Raw genomic sequence first — 26,244 nt, forward strand, 5'->3', positions numbered from 1 at the left:
GTCACAACCTATTTTCATGATTATGTTAATGTAAAAATACTTTATACTTGTTCTTACGTGCTAAAACTAATCAGAGTAAATGTTATATTGTGTAATGAATATTTATTTGTGTATCATTATGAAAACAAAGCTTTTCTGGATGCTACCAGGGTGGTACGTATAACTGACATATAACTAAAAGGAAATATGGGGTTTTAATACTTAAATAAAATCAAATTTAGGTTTTTTGAAAACTTATATTATTATTTTTTTAAATATATTTTTTACGAATCAGGTATGTGTAAAATAAACGGCCGCTTAATAAAGAATACAATTTACGGACGATGAATAATAAGGATCCTTATCTATATAAAAAAAAACATGGAACATACCATTATGAAATTAGTTAATATTCTCCTAAAACGTTACTCGAAAAAGTCTTCGAATATATTTCTAGGAAAAAATACGGAAATATTTCGTGTAAAATATTTTTATTTTGTAGCAACACCGAAACAGAACGAACAAGCTTTAAAACAAAATTCTTTGGCCAGTCCCGCTTTTCCCTTCGCTGTGTGAGGGTGCGTCCGTTGCGCGTGTGATTGTGCTATACTAAAAATTACGTACAAAAAACCATTTTTGTGTATTGTTTACTGTGCTTTGTGATTAATAAGTTATTATTGTGTGTTTTGGAAGATTTTGCGCCATAGGTAAGCTCACCTAACTATGTTTTACCTTCAGTAAGCATTTCAAAGCTTGTATGAAGGGACCCTTTCGTTTATTGTAAGCCAATTGAGTATTGATGGTTGACCACACGAAATTCTATATTTTCGTCGATGTTTTAATGTTCAGATATTTCTCACGCAATGGGTTGCTTATATATTACTAATAATACTTTGTAATTTATTCGAAACTTCATAAATTACATATATTTAACTACCTATCTACTATGTAAGTTCCTAGTATTTTATTTAAATTATTATAAAAAAATTGTGGGTACCCACTATATTATAATGATTATTTCGTTTATATTTTGTATAATCACTAACAAGTAAGTACTCAAGTTACGATTAAAGATATTTAAATAAAATGTGTAAATCGAAAGAGAACATACCTACCTACCTCCCTACCTATTTTAAAATTGTACCTACCATATTTTTCTAAATTATAAGTAATTACAGAAACTTATAATGAAACTAGGTATGTAAGTGCAGGTACATAGACTTTTATGTGCTCATTCCTCTGGGAATATTTTTTCCGACCTCTTATAGGTATAATAACCAAATATAAATAAAAAAAACTATAATTTATTTATCTATTTATTTTTAAATAATACTGTATACCGATAATAAATATTGTACTTAGTTTTTATGTTATCATATCATAAAAATGTATACGTTTTTAGTGATTTTTTCACATTGATATATTTAAAATTTAAATTCCTATTACAATAATTCAATTTACTATGTCTTGATATGGTATGTTACGGACGCGTTCCCGATTATTCAAGATTTCCCAACTCTACATACCCGTGATGTGGCAATCTAAATTTCCCCGGATTACATGAGAATGGAAACGCGGAAGGCTTGAGTACCTACTAACCAGGTACTAGAAAGGTACTTAATTCCTAAAAATATATTTTTGGGTCATTTTTCAGCTCTGGAATGTCATTTATTTTCTTGTGAGTACAATTCTATAGGCATTTCAATTATTTTCCAAACTAATACAGATAATAGTATCTACTTAGAAAAATAAAATTATTTTATACCTAAATGTAGAACAGAAGCAATCGCCGATAGTGATAAGAGCCCCTTTAGATATATCTACTTAATTTTTTTAGTTACTATCAATATTAGGCATCCGTTCTTTTGTTCTTACTTAACTCATTAGGTAGGTTTATTCATAAAAAACCGGGTTATATTTTTGTGCTTCTGTATAATTACAAATGATATGATGCATAGTTAACATTGAATTTAAAAGGTAGATAACTACCTATTGGGTATGTTCGTAAGAAGGTAGGTACCCATTAAATATCCGTTGCATTTATTATGGACACCTTTTTAATATTTTGTCGTAATTTTTTCAACCTTTCATCAACATTTGACAGCCATGCGGTTCCTAACAATCGAATAAAAGCCATTGTTAATAATGGATCATCGACACTATGACACTGTGGCTACTAGCTAGCTATCGTTAACTATAAAAAATAAATGAAATACTCATCCTTGAGGAGGACCCCTACTAATGAATTGACGCTCGGACTTACTTCTTAACACCCTATCTCCACTCGTCACGACCTTATGGCCACCATATTTATAACAACCAGATTATTCACCAAGTCAAATTCCGTGTCTTCTCAATACAACTTCAAGTACAGCTATTGTCAATATTGTCTTTGGCGTAATTACTTCAAAATATATCAATTGAATCTAAATTCAGGAGGATCTTAAAGATTTACGATAGCTGTTTTTGATTTTCATTTTAATAGAATTCGCCTAACATAACAAACTGATACTATTTTCATGAAGTATTAACTAGATGAAAATAGTATTATTTACGGCGCCTAAAGCGGACCTAGTATACGCTAGGTTTTATTGTAGTAGAAAATATCGATAGTAAAACTTAAAATATTATTGTTATTGGACTGTAGTCTTATAAGCAGAACGAACAGGAAATAATCCAAAAGTTAATAAAAAAAACTTGCACAAATGACTTCGTCGAAACCCAAGCACCCACAGTTTAATAGCGGACGCATGATGATTGCTGCTATAACTTGAAGAAAGCGATGAAATTGGTCGATGGTCTTTTTTCGTACACGGTTAACAAAGCAGGTGTCACGTTCGTATACATGAGGAATCACGGGTCACAAAACATGGCGTATCATAACATAAATCTCGTCCCATCAAGCCATGAAGTTGAAGTATATATTTAAAAAAGCAGACGATCGTAATACTAAGTAAACCAGTAGTTTATTGTAATGTTTTTTAAACGAAATTTGTATTTAATAATTGGATAACGTCATTACTTATGTATGTCGTCAACGCATTAACTAATTATGGTCGGTTAAGTGAATATGTCACTAAGAACACTTGAATGTAGGCGTGTGTAGCAACTAAGTGTTATTTCTAGTGGACTCTGTCCACTAAAAACTGGATAATACATACTGGCACGTAGCTCCATGTCTAATAAGCTTAAAATAATTCCAAGCGATATAATCCTCTTATGTACCCAAGGACGTCTTCAAGAAAACCTCCTAACTATCTCATTTCGTTTTACCAGTATTTTGAGAGTCGATAAAGGCTTCAGCAAACCCGATCTCATACTTTATATATACTAAGCAGTCTTTTTTCCATTACCAATGTCCCAGCTTAAGTGAGCTGCGTAACCAAAGAAATTCCTGAGTGTTACAGAAAAATGCCGTGAAATGGTAGCTTTACTCTGGCATTTTATACGCGCAATGAGATTGCCGGAGGTCGTAAATCCCCTCTCCCTTCCCATCTCATTCCTCTTTTTAAAGGCAGGCAACAAGTCCTTAATTCCTTTTGCCAGTCGATTTTTTTAGGCGGCGGTGACCACTTATCATCACATGCCTTTCATTCTCGTTTGTAGTATTTTATTCTAATATAGGTTAGTTTGTAAACTGCATTGCACCAAATAGACTCAGATTATTGCCATATGACTGAAGTCGTTAAGATAATTCAGAAAGAAATCATGTAAGAAAAACTAATACTATAACATTTTTTTTATTTCTAAGAATTCCTATTTACCTGGTTATTCGAAGGAAATTGATGACCAATAGCTGAAGCGTTAACGGACGCAATCAAAAACCCTAAAGGATTGATAAGAGCTTTATCAAATTTATCTAAAAGTTTGATTTTAATGTTTATCTTCCCACGTTTCCAATATCTACTAAATTTTTTCGAGGTCCCGACAAACATTCCACGGGTAACTAATGACGACACTTAAAAACAATAATAATATATGTACAACGCAATCCGACCAACAATCTTTTTAGGGTGGGGTGTGCACTCATCTGGATATATGACTTTAGGAAGAAAAAACTTGGTCTGTATTAAAAGCAGCGAGGATTCTCTGTGATTTGGATATATACGAAAACTCTAATATAGTGTTAAACATTTAGTTCTTGGGTCTGAATTTATTTGGAACACGTTTTCTTAGTGGCTTATTGTTTGGGTAATTATTTATGATGACATGTATTGCGAAGTATGGAAACGACTGTGGGAAATCTAAATTGTCAAAATATTGATGAAATCGATGAATATCAGCGGAAAATTATTGAATCTGTTATTTTTACGTAAAAGGGAGTATCCAATAAATAAGTTAACCTGTCTAGACGGGAAATTGATTTTTATTCACCAATTTTTTCTCTCACGAACTAAGATTGGTTGAGATGTTTGATATTCGTACTTTATGGATATTTTTTCTTGGTTTTTACAATAGATTAGGTATTATTAGTCAAATTCTAGTTATATTATATCTTTGATATTTTGTCGGATTATATTGCTAGGGTCACACTTACGTCTACTAATTAATCGTAATTCATTATTTATCGCATTAATCAAAACGACGCGTAGGTGGAGCCATGACTTGTCGAAATATTTCGACAATGGCAATTAAGTATTTGACATTTGATTTTGATTTAATGCATCTTTGGATTATAAGTACTATTTTATTTTGATAACTAGCATTGATTTAATCTTAAAATGCACTAGCATAACTAATCAACCTGTGAATCTAGTAAGTTATCGATGGAAGTAAATCTAGGGATGTAATACTTTTTATTTGCTAAGACTAAACGATGTTAATAAGAAAAAGAAAGAAATATTTACTAGTCCCTATATTCCCAAGTCCTGGCATTCTTCGTTTAGCTAGCAGTTTCTCATAAGCAACGCCGCGGGCGTGTGCTATTGTATCATGTATGCTCACGACTTGCCTTCTACAGTTCTCTATAGTTATGCATAAATTACACGGACAGACAAACAAACAGCTCTACAAGACAGGGCCTAATTATCCACTCGCTAACTATGCTAGTGATGGGATAATATTATCGACATGTTTGTTGTTTATATTGATTTTTTTCTACTTACTTATATGTTTTCCTGTTTTAACTATACTATTGATTAGATTTGTAAAGGATATTTATTAATAATGAAAAAATCTGTTAGGATTGTGCCTTTTCTATAACTCGGAGGTCTTTGTCCACCAAGTAGGCCAACAGGCGAATTGGTAGACTTCACATGCATTCGAAATTTTTTAGAGAATATTTAGACATGGGAAATTTCTCACAATCGTTTCCTTCGTAATTAAAGCGAATGATAATTAAAATATTTAACGAATGAACAAGTCACTTCGAGTAATCATGAGTACCGATTGGTTGGAACCCGCGATTGTTCATCTCAACAGCCCGTTCCATTCGTTACAAAACTATCGCCGCTTCGATTTTGATATTCGTTGCTTTAGCATTCGATTAATTATAATTTTAAATTCAATATAGCGCGTCCAACGATTTGTAAACCAAACAGGTATCGTAATAAATTACATAAAACATTCTTAACGTATGAAATGTGTGATTAATTTGTATGTCGTAATTCCAGTGAAATATAAATTATTTTTGAATTATGCTGAATATTGGAACGGTAAAGGGGCTTTGTGGAGTCTCTACAATGTTTATGTAAAGACTATAAATGTATATCTTTTTGGCTTTTGGCTAGTGTAACAAACGCTCATATCTTTTGCGACCAAAAGATTGTAAAAAATATATAGACTCAATAACTCAAAGTGACACTGAAAAATCTAAAATGAAGCAGTATTTTAATCCAACATTTCGCACGTATTCAGCATTTTTTGGAGTATTTGCATTCGCGGGGGACACTGTCCAGCAGCTTCTGTCACTTGTCATTGCGTGATAAGTTTATTTCTCCTTGAACGCTGTTAATGTTCAAATGTTTTGCAACAAAACCTACTTAAAATACGACTGGGACATCCATTAAATTGCTTTACAATGATTGGTTTCTTTCCCGCTGAGTGTAATGGGCTGTTTAATAGAGCTATTATAATATATTTGTTTTGGGTTAAAATTTGATTTCGAGTGCCCTTCGCTGCAGGTGGTCCTGGGTTTTAGATTGGTCTTTACAACCTCAATAAAATTTTAGAACCAAATTGTAGGTGAGGAACGGGAGGTCTACGTCTTGATTCTTGCAGCGGAACAAATTTGTGGAAATATTGGGAAGTATATTTGAATAGTCCACATGTTTCCGATACTAGAACAAATATATAACATTTCCTGACATACGAGTAGGTGCGCGATTTTTTTGTGATGTTTTAAGTACATAAACATTATGATATTTTAAAATTTAAAATAAAACTTCAACTACGACTTGTTAACTATTCGCTAATCGCACTAGCTTAATAAAATATAGTATTGTCGATATTTTGCACGACACATCTCTATAGTGTTGCAAAATGTATTCTGCTGCGACTCGCCGATAACGTGTTCAAATAGTGATGCGCTTGCATACAATTTACATATCGATTTATGACACTCCCCCCTCCATCTCGCTCGCATTGTGATTTACATATAAATGCGGCGCGCTGAGTGTATTTGTCGTAGCTTAATGGTAATTACAGCCACCGTGCGGAAGTATATCTCACCAGATGTCCGTTGAACTTCTCTCGGGATATGACACCTCACGAGGATAAGCAATCTTTTAAGTCTATGTACCCCGGAGTTTGCAAGCAAAAATTATCAGGAGAATTGGAATATAATTCACTAAAAAAATATCAATAAGCCGCTATGGACCAAACGTCTTAACTACATATTAATATTGCAGAGATCTCTTATGTTTCAACTTATGAATTATGATTAATTGCAAAAAACTTTTACAATATGTTTGTCGCTATGTTATAAATTCTGGTGTGAGCCTCATAATACATATTTGATACAGCGAATCAGAAATATTTATGCGATCGTGCGCTGTATTTATTAAAATTTTAAACCACCCGTAGAGCTTGTGACTTTGCTTAACGACTGGTGCAATTTTCCAACGATTTATTCTTAACATTAGTTCTAGTTTAAATGTTTAACGTGTATTTAATTATGTTTTTCACATCGTAAGAAGTAAACAAGTTTCCGAACGAATTCTTTGAGTAATTTGCACTAATGAAATGATTTCTAAGCTCACTAGTCAGCTGCATGTTAACAAATTACGACTTGCTATCGAATAGATTTCTGCTCCAGCCTTCATATCTAGCTCAAGTTATTGTTATTATTATCAAAGAAAAAAAATTAATATTATATTTATTTATTTATTGCAACAACGTAAACAAACAGGACTATATATTGTAACATTCAATGCAATAAAACATTAAGATACTGCATCTGATACGTGTGCTACTAATAGGTGTACGCAGCATTTACCATTGACAACATAAATAATTAAAAACTAAATGATTATATTTATTATATAACATTTTTCGTTTTCAGCCCTATCGATTTGCATTTTGCATATTTTTCGCCTTCGCTTAACATATTAAACAAGTTCTTCGCGTACAAATCGTATTATTATTCATTGCAAGGATATAATCCAAACGTATGTGAAAATACATTTTTGAAATAGCTATAATTTTAAACGAAAATTATTATATTGTATTTAAGGGCAGGAATTAGGTAAACATTTATTGCTTATTAAGAGGCGCATAACATTTTTTCAGTTTAACAGTTTCACAAGTTCCGAAAATTGTATAATAAATATAGATCTTATTTACAGGTACCGCAATGAAAAATAAAAGCCAATTTCATACAGGCGTCGGCCGCCATCTTTAATAGGCCATATTTCGTAATAAACGTCAGACTGACGATCGTTTGTGGTATTAATTGAAATTGCGGAAAAATATCGTGTAGATAAGGGATATTTTATATATTTTACAAAATCCCATACGTAGCAGTACTGAAACTTTGCTGTATTTTACAGGATGCAGAATTTAAGTTAATGTAGTTAAATAAAGTCATAATCGTTCAATTGTTACGCTGAGTTCTTCGATTTATCATAGAATTAAGATTAAATCAAAATAACAGTCTCGTAAACTCACTCGAACTTACATGTTATTGTTTAAAGATTTGAGACAGGTTTGCGGACAAATGGTTGAGTTTCCTAAAAAACTTGAACCTTCTAAAAGCTGTTTCTATCTGATAATTTTAATTAAGCATAGTATAATTAACATAAATACCATAGGAGAGTGGAAAAAGAAAAAATCTAAGTGTGGGCCGCTTGTCGCGCGGTGTTAATGCGTGTGTCACGGACAGTGTTGGCTCTTCTCACATAGTGAAGGGATGTCAGCAAACTCATCGATAAACAAATCATTAATTTATTATGGTCGATCTAAATTTGGTACTTTCGGTCATCAATAGTTTTATGAGAGTTTCTAATGCCACCGTTTACATTTCTTTGGTTGCGACTGTGAGCTTAGACTGTTATATCTAGATGTGAAAAGAAATATTATTAAGTAGGTATTATAAACACAAAGTTGTTATTTTGTTACACGGAATTTGGTTAGTTCTCAAATAACATACAATATTTTTTCTTAAATATATAGGTATAACTTAGACTATTTTAAATATTAATAGTATCATTTAAAACTAAACCTCGATAAAAGTGCGTCGATATCGACATCACTCCATCCCTAGCGGTAAATATTGACGTATCGAGCGAGGACTCGCGCCTCGTCAACAGACTCACAATTTGGTTCTGTGTGAACTGTTACTTCACATTCTCTTATTACAACTAGCTTTTACTAATAAGTTTTTCTGCATCCAGTTCGAGCCTTGCGTCATTTGCGACAAGGTAAATGTATTGTAATACTTAATTTACTAGAATATGTGTGGTGTGTAAATTATTTGGGACTAGGTATTTTTTAATGCCACCTCCATAAAGTTTTAATATCACTTAACGACTGCTGCAACTTAGGAATGCAACCAATTAAGTTCTGAGATCAAAGATACATACATCATCTATTTTTTAATTTGTAATTTACTAGGTGTTGCTTGCGTCTTCGCTCGCGTGAATAGTCTTTCCTTCTTCAAAACTCCTTAAGCTACTGTAACGATTCAAAGAACCACCTACATGACGTCACTGTCATAATAAATATGAAATATGATTATAAAATTCCATTATTTCCAATGGGAGCAAATTAACCCAGGACAGCCTATCCGTGTGCCAAATATCATCCAAATCTGTGTTTTAGCTATTTCTACGTTTACTTCTAACAAAGATCCAAATGTTAGTGAGAGTAAAATAGTCAGAAATAAAACGTTGCGTTTTTTAAGTGAAATTGTTAATTTTGTTTCTGAAATAAAACATGAGTCACGCATTTAACAATAAAATAGTAATGAGTAAAATAAACAAAAAAAAACTGTCCCATTCCCAATCATTCATCGATGAATAAACATCGATAACATATGTGTATCGACATGTGTCTGTCACTAGGCTAATATTGACTGTCTGTCCTTCGTGTCAGATCTGTCAACAAAACTACTTTTTGTCATTCCTTATTAGCCTTTTTATGGTTCAAAAATGACTGCACTGATCATAAGTGCAGTAGAGACTAAACACTCAACGAGAGGTCATCAAGCGTCAGTAGTCAATGTTATGCAGTTTCGTTATTAATAAAACGATTGTAATCAGTTTGAGTTGTAGTTACCAGTTTAACTGTTGATGTTTGAGCAACACAATCCCCATAACGTTACAGACTCTTTCATCTTGCATTCCATGGTCAGCGCACTGGCACCTTATCTTTTAACAATAATAATAAATAGTAAGTCATAAAATAAATCATGCATCCCATTCAATTAAGATAACGATCTTTAAACTGACATAAATCATAAGCCAGTTAAAATGGCTTTGCGGGCTCCACACCCTTTTAATTTTCTTAACGCCAGAGAAGTTTAAATTTAATAGATTAAGTAAAGGGGTCAGATTTGTAAGAATGCAGAATTAAATGTGCTGAATTTTATTTATACTGGTGGTAGGTCTCTCATATGTGAAAGTCCGCCAGGGTAGGTACTACCGCAATGTCTATTCTGCCGCCAAGCAACCGTGTGTAGTCACTGTTGTGTTCCGGTTTGAACATTGTAATCAGTGTAACTACTGAACATAATTAGTCTTAACATCTCATGTCTCAGGATGGCGAGCGCAGTGGAATAACAAAGAATACTTTGTAATTCAAGGTGTTGGATGGTGTTTCTACTGTTATAGGCGGTCGTATCGCTTACCATCAGGCGAACGGCAAGCTTAGTGGAGACAAAAGCTTTATACCTTTAGCGTATGCAGCAGCTATTAGTGAAGCATTGGAATCCAACAAAACGTCGAAATATGTTTGTTGGTAATGTCACGTTTCTGAAAAAATGAATCTTTTGGGTTTTTAAAGATTTATATGGAAGTTGCAGCGTGTCAGTTCTTGCTCCAGCAACCTGTCTTATCTCCGAAGTGTCCGACGAAACTAGCTTTTCCGTCCCAAGACGAGGGTACCGGCCGCCCCTTTAATTGATAGCATTTATTGCGGGTTTGGCTCAAGACCTCGCTTTATATAACCCAATCAATGAATTATAGTAATTAATTAAATCTAAGCGTTTAGTAACACATTTATTTCCAACTATTTAACAATAATATAGGCGTCCACCTGTAATCTAAGTTAAGTGCAATAAACCTGGACCTTCGATATTTGAGGGGTTAATGTGTCAAGAGGAGGTATCCCTACGAGCAATGTGTCGATGGATATAAGAAACTTGTTTACACTCTAATTCTTTTAACATATCCATTAGAGAGGGCGACTGAACGGTCTCAAGCAAGATCTGTTTTTAGATGTAGTAGTTAGTCCAAATTTCAATTGGACTTAGAAAATCGAATGTCTTGGTTGAAGTTCCGCTTTTCAAGCTTTAATGAGTTTGGTTTAAAGCAACAATCGTTTAGCCAATTTTTTTGCTATCTAAAATATTTCAATTGCTCATTTATAGTTCTAAAAGTTATAAGTAAATTCCAGAGATTTAATTTAAAAGATTTGACAAACTCTCTTTGACATCAAATGCAATCACGTGTAGAGATTAGTGTCAGTATTTTTTGTTAGAGTATCCTAAATATGTCAGAATTGTATGTAATGACAAATTCCCTAAAGAATTGAGCAGGTAGATTTTACAACTGTTCTCATGCTCCTTTCTGATGAAATCAGATTTAATCAAGTAAGGAACAATGAGATTTCAAAGCTTTGTTAGAATATATAGAGTGTTTCATTAAACAATATTTTATGGGAATATGCATGTAACACGCGGTTTGTAAAACTGGGGCCTTATTCTCTATCCCGCACGTTATTTTGAAGTGCGTAACTTGTTACGCACTTCAATGTGTTAAGTGCTTGCACTTAACACAACGCATCATGTTTAGGACTATAGAAATTTGGCTTACAGAATACCATTCCACGCACATTTCTCGAAGATAACATAACACGGCCGCATTACGCGTTTACACTATCTTACAGAATAAGGGCCCAGCTGTGAGTCTTGAAATTACATTAAAATAAAAATATTTTTCGGATTTTATCGCGGATTTTATTTTTTATGTTATAATTTCTCCTGACGAATACTTTTACCCTTTATGGTCACAGAGCAGACTGAGGTGCTGGAATTTACATTTTTAATTGAAATTGACCACGATTAAGTTTCTAAGAATCTGTATACTAAATCCCCTCGAGCACCTTAAATATATCCTTTTTTGAACTAATCCCATAATGTTTTCTCCATGTTTAGTTGCTGGGAACCCGATATATTTAGTGCCCTAAATAGAGACCAACGCGTACACGATGAAAAAATGCTATAGGTACTAGATTCGGTAAATGCTCCGGGGTCAATTGGTATCAAATAAGCCGACATAATTTTAAGGAGAGCTGACCAACGCAACAGCTAGTTACCAGTCCATCAGGGCCTCTTTGCCGTATCGAGATTACAAAACAAATAAGTGTCAATTGTAGTAACCAGATCAGGTTATAAAACGCCAGCACAGTAAAACGATACCAAAGTATTTTCTATATTAATTCGACATCATATATTTTGGTTCTTCTAACTCGATTAGCACATGCTAATTCAATTATCAATTCAGAATGAACAAGTTCCCGTGGGAAATCATATTGTCTCATTTTGTTATCGGTTTGTTAATCCCAGTTGAGAAATGAGTGATCACTAGTTCGATATCCCCATCGGACGGAACTCAAAACCTGTAGGATCTTTATTCGTGTCAAATATGGTTGTAATGGGAAGCATAAACAACGGATTTGTGTAAAGATTTCGTAAGTGAAAAACGTGTGCTCGTAGATCAATTGAATAATATGGTTATTCTAACATTAAATACTTACTAACAATGGTAGCTAATATCAGGTTTGTGAAATGCAAATATAAACGTCTAAATTACGGGCATGAACAAGGGATTTATGTACAGATTTCGTAAGTGAAAAACGTGTGCTCTTGGATAAATTGAAAAACATGAAAATTCAAACATTAATAAATACTTACTAAAAAAGTAGCTGATTATAAAAATCAGACTTGTGGAACGCAAATATAAACATTTAAATCACGAAAAAACATTGCTCAATAGCCTAAAGCCGACATAATTTTTTACTTACGTAATCCGTACACATAGTAAATCCTGACAAACGTATGGGCTAAGTGCAGCTAACACTTTAATCTCGTACCCCGTTAGTGTTTGATGTTTGGTAGGGGGTTGTCGCGACCCTTCGAGGGGGAGAATAAGGTCCGCTAATTGCATTACCCACAATAAGGAATTGCCCCGCGGCACGACGTGCTTTCAGCTAATCTTTGAAATTTCCGCTTTGGTTTCAGCACCGATTTTCCAATTTAACTTTAGTTTCTTCTTCGCAAAATTAATCAATTTTAACCTTTTTGAGAACAAAAGGGAAAGATAGTGAGCGCATACAGCCAAAGTATTGCGTTCGAATTTGGTTTATAGTGTATTTTATATGAAGTTTCATGTCGCTATTTGTTAAGTACTAAATCTCAGAAATCATCTATTTCCACCTAGTAAACATAAAACCGTTTAAAAACGTTAATTCTTTTTCGTGTTAGACGCAATTAACGAAAGGTACCTTGCACGATTTATATAAAGAGGAGTGTTTAGATTTGCGTAATAATGTTATGATTATGACTACATTATAAATAAGTATTATGAAAACATTAACATATGGTAGGGTATTGTAAGGGGTGGTCATCTTTGTGCAAATTCCGTCACTGTTGATGGATAATTGTGCTACCCCCGCTGTGGGGTTAGCGCGAACTTTCCACGTGTCGCTAGGATGACTATGGTTTGTAATAAATGTGGATTTTAATTACTACCTCAATGCTATGGAATTCGCAAATATCATTATAGCGACAGGTTTTTCTTTACCGAGGCTTCTCGTATGTGTCGAAGAAGGCCATTGCGAGTTTTGGTTGGTATGCCAGTGTAGGGTATAAATTGGGGAAGGGACTTAGTCCAATCCTCGTTCAGATGATTTTATATACCCGAGTGTCTACAATTGGTAGTAAGACTTGTCAAAGCAACATATCTATTCCAGTCACAACCCATTTTCACAAAAGGCCAGTGAAAGCAACAAAACTGTTCCACTCACCCCCTCCCCCCACTTCCAGTGGTGGTAGCGATAATGCGTTTTTGCCCAAAAAAACGAAAGTTATGTAACTTATCCGGCCCATTTGGGTAACACAACATTGACTTTTTCTGTCACAAGGCAAGATAATGCTCGTGCATCCTTATTTGAAGGACATTGTAGCCAACGTAATTACTTGCCATTACGATACTTAATATCCAATATATCAAAGTGACGTGCACATTGCAGTACCATTAAAAGCTTTGTAACTCGAAGTTTTGTAGTATTGATACTGTTTATAAATCTTCGTGACGTTCACCTTAATGCGAGCATGCTTCTTTGTTCTTCATTTCGTTTTATAAAAAAAGAAATATAGTTTTTTTCCCCTTTTCGAGTACATTATCAACTCTGCTTACATTTTTACTCTTGTAATATTATCAAGGCAGACTCAGTTTGGTTAAAATCTCCAATTTGGCAAATATATGTTTATTTTTTTTTTGCAGTGGTATATAGACTTTTGTATGCTATTTGATAGACACCCTACATCGAGCTCCGGCCCTTATTATAGGGGTTGTTAAATAAAGGGCGCAAAATTGAATGCACCCGGTTCTGTCCGTTCCGTTGTTATTTAAATTGTTGAAGATTTTAGTTCAATGGAAAAAAAAACAATATTGGTAAAATTAAGATTTACCAGAAAAGCCTTTGAAGTATTCTTTCGCGGAGGATATCGCTGAAATACTACACCATTCAGGCCGATATTACCCTCGGCCCCTCCATTTTTGGGGCTATATCTTTTGCTGTGTCATAAAATACATGCTAAAATAGGCCTAATGAGAAAAGTTCTTATGTAAATATTATAAGTTTCGTGTGCACTCTTGTACGCACCTATTGCTAATAGCAGATATTCTCGGAATCTTCCAATCAACTGTTTGCAATCTCGTGAAGTAAGAAACCGGCAAGGGCGGGTGGGATACGTACCTGGAGAAGGACGAATATGATTTTGAAGTACATGGAAATTTTTGGTACATTTCAAATTGGATTCATTGATAAATTATTACTCCGTCAGACCTTGCATAGTATACAGTGTTGCATAATAGTGTGATTCCGCGAAGAAATTACGAATTCCTAAAAGACCTTTTCTTGTACGTTAATCATAGTTAAGTTATTTATTTCTCAAAACGAACAACCACTTACATGAGAAATATGTTTAACTTCTAAAAAAGTAAATTGCATCATAGTTAATTCTTTGCAATGTAACTTTTTACTCTATTAAAATCGACACCTGTTTTTTCGACTGTAGTATGAGAGAATACTCGTATAATAATTATGTACCATGCATAGAGTCTGAAGGTTAGTAATCAGTTTCATGCAACTAATACTTCAAGCTTCTTCGGGGAAAAGGTCCCGGGCAAGATTGAAATTAGCAAGCATGCAAAGGTTACCCAGTAATCAATTTAATCTGTAGTGTTATATAAAGCTATATATAATAGTATAGATTATTTTATAATAGTATAGTCTTTAGCTGAAGATTTTGTTTGCACGCGCTAATCTCAGAAGCTACTGATTCTTATTGAAAATATCTTTTAGTATTGGATAGCCCATTAATCGAGGTAGGCTATAGGCTATATAACATCCCGATATGACCAATAGGAGCGGAGCATCAATGAAAAATGTTGTAAAAACGGAGAATACTTATTCCTTTTGAGTCTCCGTTGCGTGTTTTGTTGTAACTGTTTAAGTTTACGCAACAATCTTGTATGACGGTAATGTTCCTCATAAAAAGATCTACAAAATATATTTTAAAACAAAGTCCCTCGTCTGTCTGCCTGTCTTAATGCGATGAACTCAAAAAGGCCCCCACAGATTTCGTTGAAATTTGGTATGGAGATAGTTTGAGACTGAAAAGGATATGGGCTACTTTCTACCCCGAGAAAATATATAGCGGGACTTTTATCCCGGAAAACTCTTTAACGTGGCCCATCAGTGTGCTAAAACTAGTGTAAAATGTGTGTCCTTTGCAGAGAACAGTCACTATCACTATACCACACTTCATATTGTAAAATTAAACACACCGGCACTGCATCACGGAGACAATTTCAATCCCATTGTCGATTCAGAGAATGGATTTTTATTAATACTGTTAGCTCAATTGCGAGGTCATTGCTCCCGTTTTAATAAATTTAATCAGATGGATGGGGTCTCTGTACAATGGGTGTCCCATGGGGCCCGCCCGTGTGGAACGTTCCACTCTGTTTTCGGTAACAAACATGGGTTTTATAGGTGCAAAATAAAATTACAACGAATGAGTGCACTTCATACTTTTATTGATGATTTATTTTGCATGATAAACAATATCCTGAATCTTGGTTCCTGAATGTTCTTGCTCCATTTATTTGAGTTAAATCCGATTATACCAAAACATAATATTACTCTATCTTTTTCTTATTCAAATAAACTGACGTCGAACGGCAAGTCGACGAGAGATGTTCGGCTTTAAATTTATATAAACCGACCGCTTCCAAAAACAATAACATTTCGGATAAATATGGATAAATCCACCAGGTCATAAAAGCATCATCTGCTCTTGCACATCAATGGTACTGGTGACTGATTTACGGCGAGAGGAGTCACGTGCGCGCGTTATGTGTGACATTGTCGGCCAAACACTGCTCAGTGGTATGGCGTACGGGAAATGATCGCGGAAGGAGCGGGAGGGACGGGAAGTTAGGGAATATAGGCGAAAGCTAGATTATTGGCCATGTTAACGCCTGCTAGATAAGTGAGGCAGTCAGCTTTGGCCTCCAAATTAAAAAGACACTAAAACGGTACGTACGCATATTGATACTTGTAGATTATTATTCGATATTCAAAATATTCCTGGTTGGTTTGTTCGTGTTTTAAGAGATCCAGATAATGCAAGAAGATTTAATGTGTCATGATTTCCTGCAGGATGATGACTAAAACTCTACGGTCACTTATTCAAATGATATACCTTTCTTCAGAATACTGCATTAATTTTGTTTTGCGATAGCTGTAAACCACGATTATGTAACATCATTAGTCGACATCGAGAACTTTCTATCGACACTTTCCCTTCACTATAAATGTAATATGATTGAAATCAACGGCGCGTGCGCTGGAATTCCTCGGGATGAACATTTCCCTCTTGTTTATTTTGTTCTGATCTTTTGTGTTTAAACCCGATACGTTTATATGTAATATATGATATGTGTTTACATCAAATATTTAAGTAGGTTGGTAAACATAGTCTTAGAAATATTAAATAGTCCACATATAGGTATACTTTTCATACTTAACTAGCAAATCACGTGTGATTTTTGTAATGGCTCTATTTTTATTAATTGTTCCGCGTGTTAGGCGCCAAGCTACTGAAAAATGGCATTCTGTTGGCCAAATTTACTAGTATATATTTAAGTATATAAAGTTCAACTTGCATTTAATTAGGTATCAGTTTTTTATAAACCCATAGTCTTTTTTACGTTCAAACTTTAAACACTTCGATAAAATCTATAATAATTTCTTAGAAATACCATAAACAAGCCACAAATACAAAAAAATTAACAAAAAATATTAGAAAAAATTACTTATCTGTCCCATGTATTGGATGTCGTCCATCAAAGGCGCCCAAGGCCCTTGGGATCGGTGCTATCCTTTTTCAATTTCATATGTGAGAAAGTGACGACAAATAGGATGGTAGAAATGCTTTTCGCGTATCATATTTCATAACCACCTCCCAAGAACAAAAACCGACCGAATGCACCACACATCACAAAACCAGAAGATTCCTTTTATAAAGTAAGGAGGAATTACGATATTTAATTAAATCTATTTAAAATAAAAACCGCAATAATAACCCCCACAGGAGTCACGAGTATCGTTGAAGTCTAGATTCTATATCTTTCGGTAATGCAAGAAGCAATTTCAAAAGAAATTTGCCATGATCATACAAATACTTATATTATTTGCTGAGAAAGAGTTGAAGTGGCCTCGCATTTCACTACAGACTCCTGCGCAATCGTCTACCTAACGTCCTGGATATCCTATTGTACACTATAATGTTTGTATGATTGCTGTATATCGGGTAGTCTGACTATACTACCGTCTTCTTAGATCTGTTCAACATGTTTATTGCGTGAACCTAGTCTGCTACCATGGGGACAGATCTAATATATAGCACCATGACAGTTATAGTACTAATGTGATGTTATACAGACAAAGAAGTTAATTATTAATTTTAACAACTGGTTTCAATACACTAGGGTTATTCCTGTGAATTCCCGCAGGTTGCATATAAATATATGCAAGTTCTGGAATTTTATGTTGAGCAATCGTATAACAAGATCTACCTGTACATCCTAAAACTATAGTTATGTATGTATTATGTAAGGAGTATATTGTGTAACAAGACAGACTATGTTTATAAGTAATTCCAACTGATATTAATTATTCATTCACATAGCGCCGCTAAATAATAATGTTATGTTGAGTGTTTCGTGAGAATATTATGTTAGCATATTATTACTGTATATCACTATATTTCGCGATGCTCTGAATTATAATAGGTCATCGAGAGTTCACGTCAGTATCAATGAGGCTCGACCGGATTGTCACTTGCAAATCATCCGTTGTCAGACATAATGGTCATTAGATAAATGATCTATTAAGATAATTGGACAAAGGTCCGTCTGTGACAGGTCTGTACAAACGCATTTGATATATGAATAAGAGGTAACGCTGTTGAGTTCACTTACATGATGCTATCGCACGGGTCGGGTTACGGGTCGGAGTTAGTAACTTTTGGTTTAGGAGCAATTATAATCATCCGTTAGTTTCGCATACCAGTTTTAATCTTATGTAGGTCTCTTTATAATATAAAACCTATAAAGGCTTAGAAATACTTGTATTTAATGTTTGAAGTTTTAATAATTCATTAAATTAACAGCGAAAGAAAACAATATTCCAAATATTTTCTCTTTCAGATACCAGTAGTTTATATCATCGACTACCCTTGCTTCATTGCTTGAGCATTAAAATGGTACCAAATGTTTCTCATTCCTTCCTTCCGTCGATCAGATAGCTCTGTTTAGACTCCCCGAGATCTCGGCCGCTCGCAGCAGTAAACATGTTTGACTCCATCTGCACTGAGCTCGGGGATTACGCCGTGACAGGTCCTTAACTGAAAATAAACTACACTCAATTGTTAATTGCGGTCAGTCTATGAGATTTTGTAACCTTAAATGTAGTTAACCTCTCCACAGATGGGAGACGTTAATGGATATTCCAAAATTAATACTGGACATAATAAGACTTAACATCTCATGTCTTAGGATGGCGAGCAGAGTAAAATATCAAACAATACCTTGTAATTCAAGGTGTTGGATGGTGTTTCTACTGTTTATGGGCGGTCGTATCGCTTACCATCAGGCGAACGGCAAGCTCGTCTCGTCATATAAAAAAAATAAAAAAAAACATAGCAGTAGAATTTTTATGGGTTCAAATAAATTATTTCATTTCAGTTTTAATCACTGCTGGACAGTAGCAATTCCATCAAACATCGCGATACGTCGCTGAGATCGTAAAATCGCAGGTGTCAGCAAATCTGTGCCGGACACTGGTGTTACCGTGATAAGAACATAATCTTTTGATACAGGAAATTACAACGAAAGAGAAAGGCCATAAGAGCAGAATATGATAGCCTATACTTTCAAGTCGGTGTGTTTATTAAATTGAAATATTTAAAAAGATTTCCTTACAAATGGACTGTTTTATCATTACCTGAATATTCGGGAATGTGCAATAATATGCGATGAATAAACAACAAACACAATAAATATGTAAGTTAAGTAAACAAACTAAACAAAAACTAATTGATGAACATTTTTAATTGCCCTTATTGTTGATATGTTGGTCAGCATCTTATCAAGAACAAATAATTACTAATTGACCAATATGTCTGGGACAGTGGTACTCAATATTGTACCATTTTCCCCCCTCCCACTAACCGCTCATACACAATCAAAAATGCACTGTGCGCCAAGGGGCGTTAGCGTTAATTGGGTCGTCAAAAATTAAGTTTTTTGACGTGTGTTGATTTATACGGATTTTAAGAGGGGAAGGCGAGGTTATTTGTCATAATAATATCACAGTAATAAGATCTGGACGTGCCGGGAACGGAACGGGAGCGGGAGCGGAATGATTGATGTGCAGTTTCGTAAGGACGCAATTCCTGTGCCCGGAGATATGCTTATCAGATCGAGGTGCTGTGGAGATTATTTTAATTACCTTGTACGTGGCGTTTTAAGATGTTGTATTTTTGTTACGAAAATGTGCTTTTGTGTGTAATGATAATTAAACTTTCCGGTTCTTGTAATTTGGTCGCACATTATTTACTTATTTATACTGAAGTATAACGAGCTAAGTATTATATTATAAAGTGAGAGTACGGCTTTTAAAAACACGTGGACTTTAATTATTCCGCTCTTTGTATAATTATAAGTATTATACTTTTCATTGGAATAACAATTTGCGTTTTAAGTTTAAAATTAACAGTTTCGAACGGTATTCGAATTAAGAACAAAGAGCATTTCTCTTCTGTGCTATACAGGCGTGACTGTAGAGATTAAAGAAAAATAAATAATGAGTGAAATATATCTCAATGGGATGTGGTAGGTGGTCGCGATGGATCCTGCGGGGTGGTTAACTGAGATGGACGGACAACACGCGCGCCCGCTCAGCCGTACCGTCGCACCCATAATATGGATAAATTACATCCTGACTTTCCGCCATTCACTCGAGTGAATGGTGTGAAATGGAACTGTTGAAAACATGCCAAATTTACTTACAGATCTAAAAGACAACACGAAGTTTAATTTGTGATTGAAAGCGTTTAGCGTCATCACCGGACTACGCTGGTAAAATAGCATTATTTTTTATCTCTGGTCGAGGATCCAGAGACATACAGAGTATAAAGAGTGTCAGATCGGTAAAGATTCAAGATTCAGTAATCGGGACAGAAAAAAAACGAGATGAAGACAAAGAAAGTTGACACTACTAAGTTGACTGTCTCGGTGGCGTAGTTGTAATTGTACACGGTATAAGTACGACTATCGCGCTGAGGTCCTGAGTTGGAATCCCGGGTCGGGCCAAAATAATTGTGACTGGTTTTTTCCGTCTTAAAAATTACTCAGTCGCAGCTCGGAGTCAAGAAGATGGCGGCGTGATACCTCCGTGCCTCGGAAAGCACGCAAAAGCCGTTGGTCCTGCGCCTGATCACTCTACGGTCATGTGGGATCGTAGTCTCAGAGAGTGAAGCAACAGAGAGTGCACTTGTATATTGCGCACTCACTTGTGCACTACATATAATATTTCCTACGTACCTGGCTGATCTTCGTTAAGATTGACCGCTGTGGCCGAAATTCGGCTAGAAGGGATTCATTCATGTTTTAAGTCAATAGTAATGTTACTAAAAATAAAACCTAACATTGAAACCCACACTATAGTACAAATGAATGGCATTGTGACTTGTCCGCCCGCCAGTCCGCGTCTCGTAATGCTATTTGTCGTCAGAGCTGATTGACAGCGTGTTGGCTAATTGAGTTTCGCTTGTGTGTTACGTTGTACTGGACACTACACTGTTGTCAATTATGAGGCTCGGCTTAGTAACAGGCTGCATAATCTGAACTAGATATGGTTAAAAGCCTAGTTCGAGGTGCTATAGTTAGCTGAAATGTACGATATCAGCAGCAATAGACCACATATTGGTTATTCGTGTTTACAAAAACAATGAGTAACAAAAGAGCCGTAAGGAAGGCGTTATCGCAAAAATACTAGCAAGGCAACACGTGATCCCTTGATGAAGATTATTGCTGCTACTTTAATATAGGTATTGAAAGACTGGGTACGTAGTTAACTTTTGAATAAGTTATTATCACTATGTTTGATGTTATGAGATCTCACAACGTTGAGAATCACACTGGCAACACAAAATGTAACAGCAAAAGTGTATATTCAAATATTGAAGTAGAGATACTAAGTTAAACGAGAAACTTGCTATAGCGTGGCTCAACTGATTCTGATTCTGTGGCAAAAAGGCCTTAGCGGAGTAAATTTAGGCTTCCAAATCGCATAGCAAACTTTATCGTCGACTGTACTGTTCGACGTGCGAGTTTGATATTTCCTTCTCAATTCTCACGGCCGGAGTGACGCGCCAATTACATTCCACTTGTGTGTATCGTAGTTACTGATTGAAAATCTACTCTACAAACAAGCTGTGGTTTACGAACTATTGGCCGCGATTGTTCCCACAGTTGTGCCTAGCGTTTGCACGAAATACAACAGTTGTAAATATAATTAATCTATGTCCACAGCATGTCAAAGCTCTATTAAAATCACTATTCCCTATCTGTTGTATATTTTCGTAATCAGAGACTTTCAAGTCGCTAGCCTGATTTTAAATGCCTCCACTGCAGCAACGCTAATCACTTTAAATTCAAAGCGTTTAAATACAAATAGCGTTGTAGTATGATGCGCTCTTAAGATTTGTCTTAAGTCTTGCTATATCTGTCTGGACTGGCTACAATGTCCTTTAAACATGACGCAATTGTTCGTGACCACTGGAAAAAGTCAGCTTCAAAATTTCTTAAAATATGTCTATACTAATATATAAAACAACAGAATTTGTTTCAACGCGCTAATGTCGGGAACGACTAAACGGATTTTGTTTTCTTTTTCACTAATTGGAAGCTACATTACTTTAGAGGCTATAGGCTATTGTTATCCCGGGAAAATATTTATCCCGAAAAAACATATCGCGTGGCCAGAGCTGGTGTATTATACATATTATGTAAAATTAGAAAAAACTACATCCATCATACGAGATAGACGGCGCTATACCGGCGGCTTCCTTTTTTGTGAACCTCGACAAAGGGGCTCGTGATCCTTCACGCGACGTGCCCATATTAAAATCTTAACCAACAATCAAAGTAATAACGGTTTTTACAAAATGGCGGTAGTGTTAAATCTCGATAAATTGTTTTCTAAGTGTTTTCAAGAGGTCGTCGAAGGGTGACAGCGAGGGTAGTTATTAAAGGGCGTATTGTGGAATGGAGTGTCTCGCAATTTAGTCGGTAGATGTGGGTTCGATTCTCGTGTGAGTTAGCCGTGTCAAAATCCAAAACAAAGTGCTTACTGTCTGGAAAATCAGATTATTAGCTCAACCAGAAGACGACAATGGCAATTGTTTTGCCAGGCTAATAAAAGCAAATACACTAAATGTTAACTACATTATGTGTATGTAGTCGTCATAATATTAAAATGATTTAAAACCAATTATAGCATAACAAGCCAGCTATGCGTCAATTAAAAGTTTTACGGTGAATGATTGTCGTTTTTTGTACAGCAAAAACTGGACGGAGTAAATACGCTATTAAAATAAAATACGTGAGAAATATTGTGTGAGGTTTATAAAAAGTGCTTGTTTCGACTTAGCAAAGAAAAGGAGTTAGTTTTTTCACATCCGTCTTTGCTATTAATCTATACTTACTATTATATAAAGCTGAAGAGTTTGTTTGTTTGTTTGTTTGTTTGTTTGAACGCGCTAATCTCAGGAACTACCGGTCCAATCTGAAAAAATATTTTTGCGTTGGATAGTACTTGGTTCGTGGAATGCTATAGGCTATATATCATCACGCTATATCCAATAGGAGCGGAGCAGTAATGGCTAATCTCAGGAACTACCAGTCCAAACTGAAAAATTCTTTTTGCGTTGGATATCCCTTTGTTCGTGGAGTGCTATAGGCTATATATCATCACGCTATACCCAATAGGAGCGGAGCAGTAATGGCTAATCTCAGGAACTACCGGTCCAAACTGAAAAATTATTTTTGCGTTGGATAGCCCTTTGTTCGTGGAGTGCTATAGGCTATATATCATCACGCTATACCCAATAGGAGCGGAGCAGTAATGGCTAATCTCACGAACTACCGGTCCAAACTGAAAAATTCTTTTTGTGTTGGATAGCCCTTTGTTCGTGGAGTGCTATAGGCTATATATCATCACGCTATACCCAATAGGAGCGGAGCAGTAATGGCTAATCTCAGGAACTACCAGTCCAAACTGAAAAATTCTTTTTGCGTTGGATATCCCTTTGTTCGTGGAGTGCTATAGGCTATATATCATCACGCTATACCCAATAGGAGCGGAGCAGTAATGGCTAATCTCAGGAACTACCGGTCCAAACTGAAAAATTCTTTTTGCATTGGATAGCCCTTTATTCGTAGAGTGCTATAGGCTGTATATCATCACGCTATGACCAATAGGAGCGGAGCAGTAATGAAACATGTTGCAAAAACGGGGACAATTTATTAATTTTGAGAGCTTCCGTTGCGTGCGCTGCGTAAACGGTTAGAGTTATGCAACAATAATGTATGACGGGATTGTTCCTCTTAAAAAGTTCTAAAAAATATATTATAAAACAAAGTCCTCCACTGCATCTGCCTGCCTGAACGTGTTAAACTCAAAAACTACCCAACGTATTAAGATGAAATTTGGTATGGAGACAGTTTGAGACCCTGGGAAGAACATAGGCTCCCGGGAAACTACTACTTTTATAACGGAAAACTTTAGCCTGAAAAACTTTATAACGCGGGCGGAGCTGCGGGCAAAAGCTAGTTACCTATATAATGTATCTGGCAAAGAAGGAAATTGGACTCGATAAGTATAAATAAGAATAGAATAAGTATGAAAATATTTTATTATTGCAATGGTGAATATTAGGCGGTTACTTAATGGTGTGCTATTACCGCTCATGAACAGTTGCTCTGCCAGAGAAAGCCGTCTTGCGTTGCGGCCTATAACAGAGAAAAGAGAGTAGAGATTAATTGGGTCTCCAGCAATACCGATAAATGTCACAGTTGCCACTCTACGTCGATTTCCCACTAACTTCATAACGTGGCAACAACATAATATTGTGCTGTTGTATTCAACTACTTACAGTTATTAAATTAAGAAAACATAGAATTACAAGAAGTAGACCTTTCCTTGTCCTACATCATCTTGTGTTACTTGATCGTCTTAGTTCAGATACTTGTGGCTATTCGTTATCATTTTATTTCAAATATTTTTGAACCTAATAGATGTATCCCCTTCGTATTTTTGGCGGTTTTTAATAAGTTCCTTATAGGAATTATATTTTATATATTAATTTGTACTTTTTGTACTATGACAAATGAACACCAATATATGATGTTCATTGAGGCAGAAATTAAGATAAATACTATATCCTGACTAGTTCAGAAGTTCCCTAAGTCTCGATTATAAAAAACCCCCTTAACCCTTTTAAAAATTTACTCTACTTTACCTGTCATCTTTAATTATTTTTTTAATCTATTATTTTTCAAATTTCCCATTTTATTCGGCAATTATATTTTTATTTACATTAATCGCATGTGCAAATGTTTTCAACTTTTCCATTCTGCATTAAAAAGACAAATTTTACGGTTTTGTAAGGTTCAGGCAGGCGGAGTCACGGTGGACCGCTAGGAAAACATGCAAACTAAACAATAGATTTTTTGCACTTGTTCCGTTTCCAGTAGCTTTCTACATTTACAACCCTTGACCAACAAACAGACAGACAAAACGTATTGTGGAGAATTCAATTTGATTTTGTATTCAAAGAAACCCCGGAGAGCAGCCAGAAATGAATATAAAAAGCGTTACTGTAGGGATGTGGCAGTTTAAAACTATCGATTTTAATTCTATCGACTTTTAATACGTGCATGTTATTCAAAATTTTACTAATTTTATTTTTATGTCTTCGTCATTGGCTATAAAAATTGTATTTAACTTGGTTCATTCAAAAACTAGAATTTAGTGTCGAGAGATAAATAGTTAAATTTTTAGCAACACTAAATTTATTATTATTAAAACCAAATACCATATTTAATGCCACGAAAAACATATGCAGCAAAACATAAACTGATATTTTATTTAAAAGCATTGCATCATGTTTAATAAATATCGATACATATCGACCTCTGCCCACCACTAACGCTAGGTGTAAACGCGAGTTTGAAACTGGTACAATGGCGTTTGACGGCTCAATTCATATTTTTTCTTTGAAACGACTCGGCAAGTGGTTTTTGTTCGCCATCACAATGATTTATGGACTCGCGACAGCTTCGTTATGATTGAGTCAAGTTTTACATTTAATTAGCCCGCGACTGCGTTTGCCTTGTACCAATATAACTTGTGAGAATATAGTTAAAATATAGAATAATAAACATTTATAACTACTGGGCATAATGAGACTTCTCATGTCTCAGGATGGCGAGCGCAGTGGAATACCAAACTATACTTTGCGATTCAAGGTGTTGAATGGTGTTTCTACTGTTTATGGGCGGTCGTATCGCTTACCATCAGGCGAACGGCACGCTGGTCTCGTCATTCAAAACAATAAAAAAATAAAAAACATAATAATATAGAGGCATTTAAATTATAACACTTTTCCGCTTTTTTAATTATGAAAGTTGAATATTATGTTTCCCATGTTCCAGCAAATACTTTATTGACAATCTCACATCTTTATTG

The 26,244-nt window shown here is 35.1% G+C and overlaps 1 protein-coding gene across 2 annotated transcripts in view; it reads left to right on the plus strand.

The window, feature by feature from the left end:
* The first annotated feature begins 538 nt into the window (after nt 1-538).
* LOC115450985 (protein slit) overlaps nt 539-26,244 on the plus strand; it is a 76,060-nt gene continuing 50,354 nt past the window's right edge. For both annotated transcript variants that reach the window (XM_030179166.2, XM_030179167.2), the window contains exon 1: nt 539-686. The gene's annotated coding sequence lies outside the window, so the exon portion shown is untranslated. The remainder of the gene's footprint in view (nt 687-26,244) is intronic.

Source organism: Manduca sexta, chromosome 26 (assembly GCF_014839805.1).
Source record: "Manduca sexta isolate Smith_Timp_Sample1 chromosome 26, JHU_Msex_v1.0, whole genome shotgun sequence".
In the NCBI taxonomy this organism is placed as follows: domain Eukaryota; kingdom Metazoa; phylum Arthropoda; class Insecta; order Lepidoptera; family Sphingidae; genus Manduca; species Manduca sexta.